We start from the raw sequence: 11,665 nt of genomic DNA on the forward strand, positions 1-11,665 counted from the left end.
TAGAATCATGTAAAAATATATATATACATATATATATATATATATATATATATATATATATATATATATATATATATATATATATATATATATCTTTTTGATTGCTTTTGATGTCAATAAAATTTTTGAAAATATATATATATATATATATATACAGTTTTTCAATTAATTCGCGACTGTATAGAACCTTTTTGTATTTTTCAGTTGCAGTTTAATAGAGAATTTGTATATATTTATATTTATATTGAAAAATCATGGTGGAATTATAATTTATTTCAAGAAAGAGTTCATTTATAAACCTGTTGAATTACCAGCCGTGATAACTTTTGAAGCTGTTGCAATTAAATTTAGAGTAAACAAATATGATTTTATTTTGTTATCAATTTATAGACCTTCATCGATTCCTCGTTCACCATCGTTCTTTTTAGAGCTAGCGAATGTTTTATAAGTTTTATCGCTGTTAAGTGATAAAATCGTTGTTGTAGGAGATTTTAATGTTCATATGGAGAGGAAAGATGATCCAAACACAGTCTCATTGAATGATGTTTTCGATTGTTTTCAGTTGGTTAACAGAATTAACGAACCAACGCATGAATTAGATGGTGTTTTGGACTTGATCGTTACTTCTCGCTCTTTTCTTATCGTTAATAGTTTAATTTTTCCCAGTGGAGTGTTATCAGATTATGGATTAATCCAAGTTTGTTTGTCAATCAATCAAATTATAGGTGCGAGAAGAAAAAAAAAATTCGATCCTGGCGACGCATAAAAGAAGAAAATCTCGCATTGTTAATTTTGAAATCCCCGATTAGAGGGCCATGCTAGAGGAACTCTGTTAGAAATTTTTGTGAATGAACTGAAGAGAATCGCAGACATAAAAGCTCCAGAACACGTGGTTGAAAGTCGAGATGATTCGTTGACGCCGTGGTTTGATGGAGATTGTTCAAAGTCCAAGGCATACTGTTGAAAAATGGAAAAGAAGTACAGAAAGTTTTTAAATCATCATGATAGGGAGGTGTTGAAAAATGCTCTGCGATCAAAAAATATTATATTCACCAAGAAAAAAAATTTGTTTTGGAAAAAAATCATTTTTGAAAATAACAGAAATCCTAAAAAAATTTGGACTGTGGTAAATAAACTGTTGTGCAAGGAAAAAACTTCAAATTCATCTATCAACTTTGAAGCGAACAATTTTGCTACATTCTTTTAATACAAAATTAAAAATATAAAAATATACGAGAATCGATGGTGTATGATGAAAAGTTTAATCATTCATCTGGTGTCTGCTGCAGCAACTTGTTTCAGTTTTTCCTGTTTATGACGAAAGCGAAATTGTTGAAGCAGTTTTGAACTCTCCATCTAAAACATGTTCACTGGATTGTGTTCCTTCACACTTTTTCAAAAAATATGTAGGATTGTTTTCAAAATATTTGACTGATTTAATAAACTTATGTTTACGTACTGGTGAGTTTCCGGCTATGTTAAAGCATGCTATAATTTCTCCTCTTTTGAAAAAGGAAAAATTAGATAATTCTGATCTTAATAATTATAGACCGGTTTCAAATCTGTTGGTCTATTACCAACATTTACTCAAAATTCTGCGACCATCCGACGCAATCTAACAATGGAACAAGATCGCGAGCAGCGACTGCTCCATCTCTCTCGAGAATTAGAAGTTAAAAAGAAGGTAGTTCTAGATTTGTCTAATCAACTAACTGAATTGTTGAATCAATGGGATCTCTGTGATGTTGACTGCAGTGTCAAGAATGAACTAAACTTATGAAAGAATTTATTGCAGCATGAATTCGGAAAATAAGTTTATTTTGAATTTTAATAAACTAAACGTTCACCAAAAAACAACGAACTACAAACATATTAACGCCAAACATTCGGTAGAATTTATAGAATATTGTAAAAATTATGGTCTATTACCAACATATATATATATATATATATATATATATATATATATATATATATATATATATATATATATATATATATACCATGGGCATGGGTATACGTATAATATATCATCAAAATTTTAGTTATATATATATATAGTTCTATATGATTTTATATATAAATTAGCGTTTAGACTGTCATATAGTTTATACATTTGTTAAGAAATAAGCTGAAAATGTAGCGTGTTTGCAGTGTGTGTGAGTGTGTGTGTGTGCAATTTTTATAATGAAAATTTAAAATAAATTAATACAATCAATAATACAAAATTTATATATTTTTTTGCTTTAAATGTAATCATCATAGTAACCATTTGCATGGCATTAACAACAACCGCTATGTAATAAGCTTTAATGCAAATGAACAAACAAATAAATAAAGTAAAAAAAATTGAGGAAACCAATAAAACAATATCAGACTCAGCAGTAGATTAACAACTGACTGACGACCAGCAACATCAAAAACAACCAAACAAACAAAACACGTGAAAAAATTCAATTCAGGTAGCAGAGATGGGAATGAATGAAAAACAAAATTGCTGGATCTCAACGTGAAAACAAATTATATTTAGCGAAATAACAATAAAAAAATATTATTAGAAAAAAGAGCGATATGAGAAAAAAGGAATGAAGCGCGTTTCTGAATTAATTTGAATGCATTATTTCGCCAGCGCTGTAAAATTTTGTTCGGAGGAAATACTTTTCAATTGTAAAGTTATAAAAAATAATGAAGTAATAAATTTTGGAACAAATTAGAAATAGAAAAAAAATACTAAAGATAAAAAAATGTAAGAAAATGGTTTTCATTTTAAACTCAAAACTGTAATAACGATAAGATGTAAAACGATAAAGTTGTAAACTATATATTGAAATGAAGTAATGGAATGAACGAGGCATCTAATGAGATTGCACTTCACCGTTCACTGAATGAAACCAATGCAAATGAAAATAAATTTGAGGAAAGGTTTAAAATAAAAAAAAAAAAAACATGAGTGATGATCTTAAACGACAGGTGCACCCCCTTAAATGTTGAAGGCAACCTACCTTCTCTCCTTCAGTTATTTTGGTGTTTTTTTTAAACGAAACTAATTTGTTGTTAACATTATTAATAGAATTTTTTTCAACTGGAAAAATATCTTTATAAAAAAATATTCAAATAAGAAGAGGAAACTTAAAAAACAAACAAATCAATTTAGCAATTGAACATCTACCAAAATGTCAAGTTCGGTTTTTTATTTGCAAATTGATATAATCAGTTTGTAATTGAAAGAAATTAAGTAAAATAATTTTCGGACTTTCATCTACGCTGCGAATCTCCAACAAAGATAAATAATCACCATCCACTGGAGATTAAAGGCGTTTGATGTGATTGCGAATGATCAAGTTCCGCAAACGTACTAGACAGTGGAAGACGTAAAGTTTATGAACTACATCAAAAAATTAGAGAAACTAGATACCAGAGGAGAATCTTGAGCAATTTCATGTTACTACGATTGTTTCATTTTGGATAGTGTTTATCTAATGCATTCATTTTGAACATATTGATAGTTTTAGCTAATTCATCGCAATCAACCCCTCCTCTCAACTATAGGAGCTCCTGTGGTGGCGGGTGCTCTGAGGTGGTGTGTGTTGAGGTGTGTGTGTTGGTGTATGTGTGTTGAAATGGAGTGTGCTTGTTGAGGACGTGTTAAGAGTGTGCATGTGTTGACTGGCATCAAACAGGACGGGAATGTGAATGAGGTCGGAAATTGATTGATGAAGTTATAGGAATGATTCTGCTACTGAGAAAATAAATAAGCATGCAATGGATTGTTGTGCATTTTGTCGTTTGCAAAAAATTTAATTGAAATTTTTTTTTTTATTCCATTATTCTAAATTAATAAAATTGGCGACAAGCAGATTTTTATCACATCATAGGTTCCAATAAATAATAACTTATTTGGGTTTTGAACTTGATACGTTGGAAAGTGAATAAGTGTGCATTAAAAAAATTAACCAAATCATTTATAGTTATTGTAAGAAAAGCAGATAAAAGTGTATGCTTTAGCACAACAAATTTAAACACGCATTCAGAAACGCGCGAACCAATTTATGAAAACCGTTTTATCAGCTTCTTTTTAATTTCGTTCATCTATTTTGTAGATCATTGTTAACATCAATTTTATATTGATCGGTTTTCAGAGTATTATTCATGTGTATACACTTGCTCAAGTACGAGCGCACGTTCTCGCGTGAATATTCCGGCATGTCCTACTTTCACGAACATAACTAGATTTTTCATCTCTTCCCAATAAAATTGGTCCTCTTCAAATGATAAATAATTCCATCGGGGACAAAAGAAATTTGTTTCAAAAAGTATTTTTCATGAATTGACATCTGCGTTCAAATAAAAAAAGTTTTTGAACGCGTTGAACAACAAAACATTTGCATTCCTCTCAACCAATAAACGATTGCACATGTCTGAACAAAAAATTGCATGATTAAACAGATGCGCGTGTACGTTTGTCAGGACAGCTAAAATATTATTGAATAGTTTCATTGTGAGTCAGTTAATTCGGCAATAAATTCATCAAAATTTTTTTATTTGCCTTTGTTCGTACATTTGTTAATTCAACCGTTCATTCGTTTATTCATAATTTCATTTTGCAGACATATGTATGTTTATACTTAAAAGAAGTTGTAATTGGCTTTATGTTTCAACAACTGCCATCATCATTGTCATCGTGAGCAGGAGCATATGATGCGAGATCAATGTGATCGACAAGGTAATCATCAAAAACATCAGATGCCGCCTCCTCATTGATTCTTCTTTCGTATGTTCATCGCCACAGCCCTTTAGCTACAACAATTATTGTCAATAAACAACGATCGTAATTAATGCTACTGCTTTGTTCAGTTTATAGTTATATTGTGTTATATCATTCAAATGTGCTGTTAATCTGCAGCAAGCAAATGAATAGATAATGTTATTTGTAATTCATAAACCCCTTAAGTATAGTTCAGTACGATTTCCAAAAGATTTTTTATTACATTTATGATCTCAGTTATTTTTCACTTGTTGTGTTAACCATCAGCTTAGATGAAACGAAGTCACACGGATCATCATTAATGAACTATTTAGTGCTAACACTCATGCAACAGTACACTGAATTTGTTTTACTAATCTACGTGCGTCGTAAGGTGGATGTATGCTGAAGTATGATGGCATGATGGCGGAGTGAATTTAGAAACGTTGTGTTAAAAAATGCATGAAAAAACTGTAAACATTAGCACAAATATATAATCAAAATTATCTAAAAACTAATTCTATTATAATTAAAAATTATATTATTTTTGTAATTAAATTTATTAAAACGATTATCATCATCGTTCAAAAACATTTAGCTTATGCAATAAGGTCTGCATCATAATAACGTTGATCAACTACAACATTAGCTGAGTTTGCAAATAAACACATGTCACGAATTACATATAATGCGTGTGTTGTATGGCTGAATATGTGTTTTTTATGATTGAATGTCTATGTTACATGACTGAATGCGTGTGTTACATGACTGAATATGTAGAGATGGATTTATTTTTGTCATGTTGCCATTTGATGTTCTATTTTACAATTTTTGTCCTTTTCAGATGCACCAAGCCAGCTGAAAATGAAAGAGGAGATGTACTTCCTATTCGATAAGCGTTAATTAAATTTCTTTTAACTGATTAATCAAATTCAATTCAATTTTAGTTGAACAATTAACTTCACAAGTTTGTCTCTGCAGTAAAATTTTATCAAGACGTGAAATCAAAAACTTTCAGCCTACTCCCAAAATTATATTGATGTAAATCTAGCATGGAGCTTCAGTTAGGCCGCACAATTTTCTCCTCTCTTTTTGTTGTTTGAAATTATTTATAATACTACATTAAGACTAACCCGAAAATTATTATGTTCTTTTTAGTACGTTTTTTTAATTTTTTCATTATTAATGGGTGTTATTATTTAATTTTTAAAGTTAAGTTTTTTCCGGCAAGTAAAATCGGGATGCAAAAATTGAGTTTTGCAGTATTTTCCATATTTATTTTTAAATACTGAATTTATTAATATGAATGAAATTATAGTTGCTTCCGCTGTCAAAAATGAGTATCGGTGTTGGTGTCGGCAACATATTTAAAAGCCAGTAGGCCTACTGGCATCGGTATTGGCGATACATTGTTTGAGCATTAATTTTGGTAGGATTAAAGCTAAATGTATCAATACCTCTATGTTAAGATGTAAAAATTTAGTCTGAAAATTATTTTAACCTCTCCTCCACAACGATAAAATTAAAAATAAGTTAACTTTTTTGCAACACTACTGGTTTTAATAGCAAAATTCGTTAAAAATTGTTTGATAAGCAAAAAAGTTTGCAAACCTTTTTTAAAAAATTTAGGCCGCAAAAATGTTTGGCAACAAGCCAACAACACAAACAAACAACTATATCAGGAACATATGAATTCAGCAGCGAGTCATTTAGTAATATCGTTGTTGGTGTCATCGGCATGGTGCTGTTAATTTTTATTAATACATTTTCACAGTTACCTCACACTGTCAACTTGTAAAGCAAATTAATAATGAATTGACGTGAAACTTCCATAAACTTATTACCATGATATTATATATTGTAGCATCGTTGCAGATGTATCAAATTAAGTAGATTAATTTTCTGTATTTATTTTAAATCAAATATGTTTGATGAATATGGATATTTTTTCTTTTCCACATTTTATTGAAATATTTAACCAGCTTATAAAACTGTCCAAAATTTAATTTTGAAAAAATTAATAATTTTCTAAAACCGTAAAAGTATCAATTCAATAAGTTTGTTTTCAACGAAACTTAAAAAATAATATTTTTATATGTCGGCGTTGGATTGATTTTTTGATGTTCTTCGGTTTGGTAATGTTATGTTTGGGATAACAAGAATGAATTGAATTTAATACAATCTCATTATAATAATTACTGCTAAGTTTAATAAGGTAGGCAAACAAATGAAATCAAACTTTGAAGGATTGCCATTTCGTGCATTTCATCAACACTTGAGTTACTGGCAGCACTGATCATCATGAGGAAGATGATGAGGTGAGTGATGACGGCAATTGAGGTGATGAAGGATGATGATAATGATAATGATGATGATGAACGTGCAGTCATCTTCTTCAGTGATATATCTACACTAAATATTTGAAATAACCGTCGATTTTTGTTGCTGAAATTATACAAGTAGGTTGGAGTATTACAAATTCTACCGTACAATTACGTATATATTAGATTTGTAGCATTTCAATGGGTAGCTTTTCAATGTTTTTAATGATTGTTGCTTATTTTTAGATAATTAATTAAAAATTTAATATAAGCATTGTAAAACTATATGTTTATGATGATTTTTTGAAAAACAGCAACATTCATTTTCAATCTGGTCATCAACATCAGAAAATATAGACAGACGTGATGATCATTATATTACACGCTATTATCCTCTTCTTCATCAGCTAATAGAAGGACTAGTTTTTCATTGAACGAGTTGTCTCCAGTCTGGTCATGTAGCTCTGCCATCAATGCTTGCTTATTTAATTTTTTGTACAATTCCTTCAGTTATCGGAGTTTTTAAAATTCTTTTTCGTGTTGTTCAGCTGCCGTTGCTAACGTCGGCTAACAAATGCTACCGCTGATACTTATTACGATGTTGTTATGTTATGTTATGATGATAAAAATGATGATGATGATAAAAATGATGATGAGGAGTCAGTTTAATTGTTAATTACACTTTTTTCATTAATTTGGCTATTTTTTTCTTATGTCCTGCAAAGTTTAAAATAATTTCATAATAGAAAACGTAAATTATGAAAAATATTAACGATAATTTCAATTCATTTCATTTTGTGAGGATGTAGATAAAATGGCGAAAGATAAGAAAAGTTGATAAAAAATGAAATCAATTATATGTTCTGGTTAAAAGTTGATGTCAATTTTTTCAAATATAATAATGATAATGATGTTGATGCAAAAAACTGTCTTGTTGTTTGTTATGTTATATTGCATGCTGGTTGATGGTCTTGATACCAAACAAACTTTCAGTGAATTTCAAAAAACTATTTTTAGTTTTATGAATAATTAAAATATTTGTTTTTGTTGTTGTTGTTTTATTTATGTGGTTGTCGATGACGATTTGTAATATTTATGCGGACTTTTTTGTTAATTGATGTTCTTTTTTATTTACTTATTTATTATTTTTTTTATTTGAGCCGATTACGTATTATTACATTACTTATGTATGTCTATTTGTGTACAGATGTTTTAAACAAAATTAATTATAGATTTGCATCACAATGTATTTATGAAAATTTAAAAAGATTTTATACCGTCAAAGATTGATAGAATACGAGGATACGCTGTTGAATAAATTTCCTCGTTCATACGACTTTGTTTTTCCACGTTGACGCATTTATTTATTTGGACAACTATACTTTCTTATTTTCTTTTTTCCTTACACCTCATTAAACCGGTTCACATTACCCTGTTTTTCGTTTTTACTACCTGCATACCTTATTTCTTAAATTTATTAACTACTGCCCTGACCCAATCTAATCTTATTTAGAATCTTAAATACGCTTTTTTGCAAATAAACGGACTCAAAAAATACAAAATTAGATATGGATAAAACTCAGATTGCCATTTTTTCCTTGCTAAAGGCTGGTCAAAGCTTTATTTTTTAAACAAGTTTGTTATTTCATGAAACGTAAAAACGAAACAAAAAAGTATTCCAAAAAGAAAATAAATTTCTAAATAATAAGGAACCCTTACATTGACATATCACAAATCAATTATCACAATAACGCAAGTAAAGAATGAAAACAAATAAATATAAAAGTAAACAATAAGTTAAATCATGTTCAAATGTTTAAAAACAGAGTTCGCATGTCTAAAAATGTCTAAAAGAGTTTGCTGAATTTTGCAACTAGCTGGTCAATTAATTTAACGAGAAATATATTTAAATAAGTTATATTCCTTTTTTACACAATTTTTTTACATATTAACATTTATTTTTTCAACCATCCTTTAACAATTTCGTATTTCTCATTCAAACTTATATTTAAAACCCAATGCGTTTTATAGTTTGACAACTTTTATGTAGTCAAACAATAAAAACGTTGTATTTGTTACAGCTACAAATACAACTGTATATTGTATTTTTGAACGATCAAATTAAACAATTATTATTATATTCATTCAAGTTCAATAAACACAAACTTCGAAAGTTTTAAATTTTGTTATTTTTATTCTTTTATATTGTTTTAAACACAAAACTATAGAGATTAAATATTAATAATATAATATTAATAATAAATTTTTCGAAAAAGGTTGAGTGCTATTTAAAAATCAATCAATAAACTATTAATCCATCAATTATTCAATCGATCAATCAGAAAAATTTTCATAATAAAATTATTATACAAGATTGCAAAAAAAGTAAATCTTAACTATGTAATACTAATAGTAAATTTGTTAAATTGACAATAGAGGTCGTTCTACATCTTATATTTTGTATGTCTCTGCGTTCAAGCTCTTAAATGCTTCAATGTTTACCAGATTTCACCTTCAGAAAAAAATATATCCCCGCATTAAAATCTTATTTGAAGGATGAGCCAATTGAAATTCTTGCTAACAGTTTCATATATATATATATATATATATATATATATATATATATATATATATATATATATATATATATATATATATATATATATATATATATATATATATATATATATATATATATATATATATGAGCTTATGAAACACTTAGATAAAAACAATTTGTTACCGGTATATCAGTCAGGTTATAGAAGACATCATTCTACCGAAACTGCTTTGTTGCATGTGTTATCTAAGTTGCATGAAAATATAAACGACAGCAAACAAAAAGCTTCTTTGATTCTTAGATATGAGTTCGGCATTTGACTTTGTCGACCATATCATTCTTCTGAAACGTCTTAATCATAGATTTGGAATAACTGGTTCTGTCGAACAATGGTTTCGGTCGTACTTAACAGACAGAACTCAGCAGGTAACCTACAAGAATAAGACCTCTTCGATTCAAACGACAAGATTTGGTATTCTACAGGGCTCAGTTCTCGAACCGATCTTGTTCATTCTTTACACCTCTGAAATTATTGAGGCAATCAGATTACATGGTTTGGATGGTCATGCATTTGCAGAGGATATTCAGCTATTCGCCACAAAATCGTCTGGCAACTTTCGTCTTGCAGTTGATCGTTTTGTTAAATGTTTGGTCGAGATCGAGAAATGGATGGCAAATAATCGTCTTAAGCTCAATCAAAGCAAGACGCAAATTCTTCTGGTTGGAACTTGGCAACAGCTGTCTAGAATTAAAATTAATTCAGTTATCATTGAGGGCTCAAATATAAAATTCAATTCCAAAGCTACAAATTAGGGTGTCATTTTTGATTCTAGGCTGGCAATGACTGAACATATCAAGTTTTTAACTGGAACCATACAACTGGGAAAATAAAAAATAATCCGCAAAAGCTTAACTAAAGATGTTATTCAAAGTTTAGTGCATTCGTTTATCATTCTAGGCTGGATTACTGCAACAGCCTATTTTATGGTTTGCCTGAAAAACCGTTATTTGTGCTTCTGTCAATTCAAAATCTGGCAGCTAAGATCGTGGCTTGTGCAAAAAAGTTTGACCATGTTACCCCGATATTCAGAGAACTGCACTGGTTGATGGTCAATAAAAGAATTTTGTTCAAAATATCACTAATCATGTTCAAATGTATGAAGGGAATAGCGCCAGTTTATTTGAAAAAAAATGCATGCACCCAAACAACTGTCTTTTAAAACTGTCTGCTTAAGGACTGATGATAGCAACTTGTTATGTGTGCCTCAAACCAACTTGAAAATGGTGGAGAGAAGTTTCTCAGTAAGTGGACCAGTCGTTTGGAATAGTCTACCAAGTTATCTAAGACAGCCCGAACTGACAGAAAAATCGTTCAAGAAATTATTGAAATCATTTGTGTTTTCATTATAAAATTTGGTTTATCGTAGCAATTCAACTGTTTTTATTTTAGATAGTGCTTTTGAGAAACACTTGTTTGTAATTAGCGCTATACAAATTTTCGAATAATATATATATATATATGTGAATTTCATTGAAATTGTTTGCCCATTTTGCATTAATTAACTTCTTTATAAGACATTCAACGAGGCGGTATTGTTTGAGTTCATATTTATCTAAAACTGGAATAAAGCTAAAGTTAATCCACAGGATCTGCGTGTACCACAACGATATGAATATCATTCTACGTTGAATACATTTCAACCCATTAACACGCAGTTTGTGACCCAGCGTCATCCGACAACCGTCATTGCGTCGGTGGATGTATTATGTGATACTTAATATTTGATCTATACATCGATATGTATCTTGCATGTACATATATGTATTTATATTTAACTATGTATCCGTAGGTCTGATGTGGAAACTCGTATCACACATATTCAACCGCAATAGTTGTATTCACAACGCATACACAGCAATATTATATATCTGGCGCACATGTCATTCGTAATTAGTTTTCACTAACGTTTTTCAACCATGTTAAACTTTTATAAATTTCTATATTTTATTATTTTACTAAACATTTTATTTAAATTACAT

Source organism: Helobdella robusta, assembly GCF_000326865.2.
Source record: "Helobdella robusta unplaced genomic scaffold HELROscaffold_29, whole genome shotgun sequence".
NCBI lineage: Eukaryota > Metazoa > Annelida > Clitellata > Rhynchobdellida > Glossiphoniidae > Helobdella > Helobdella robusta.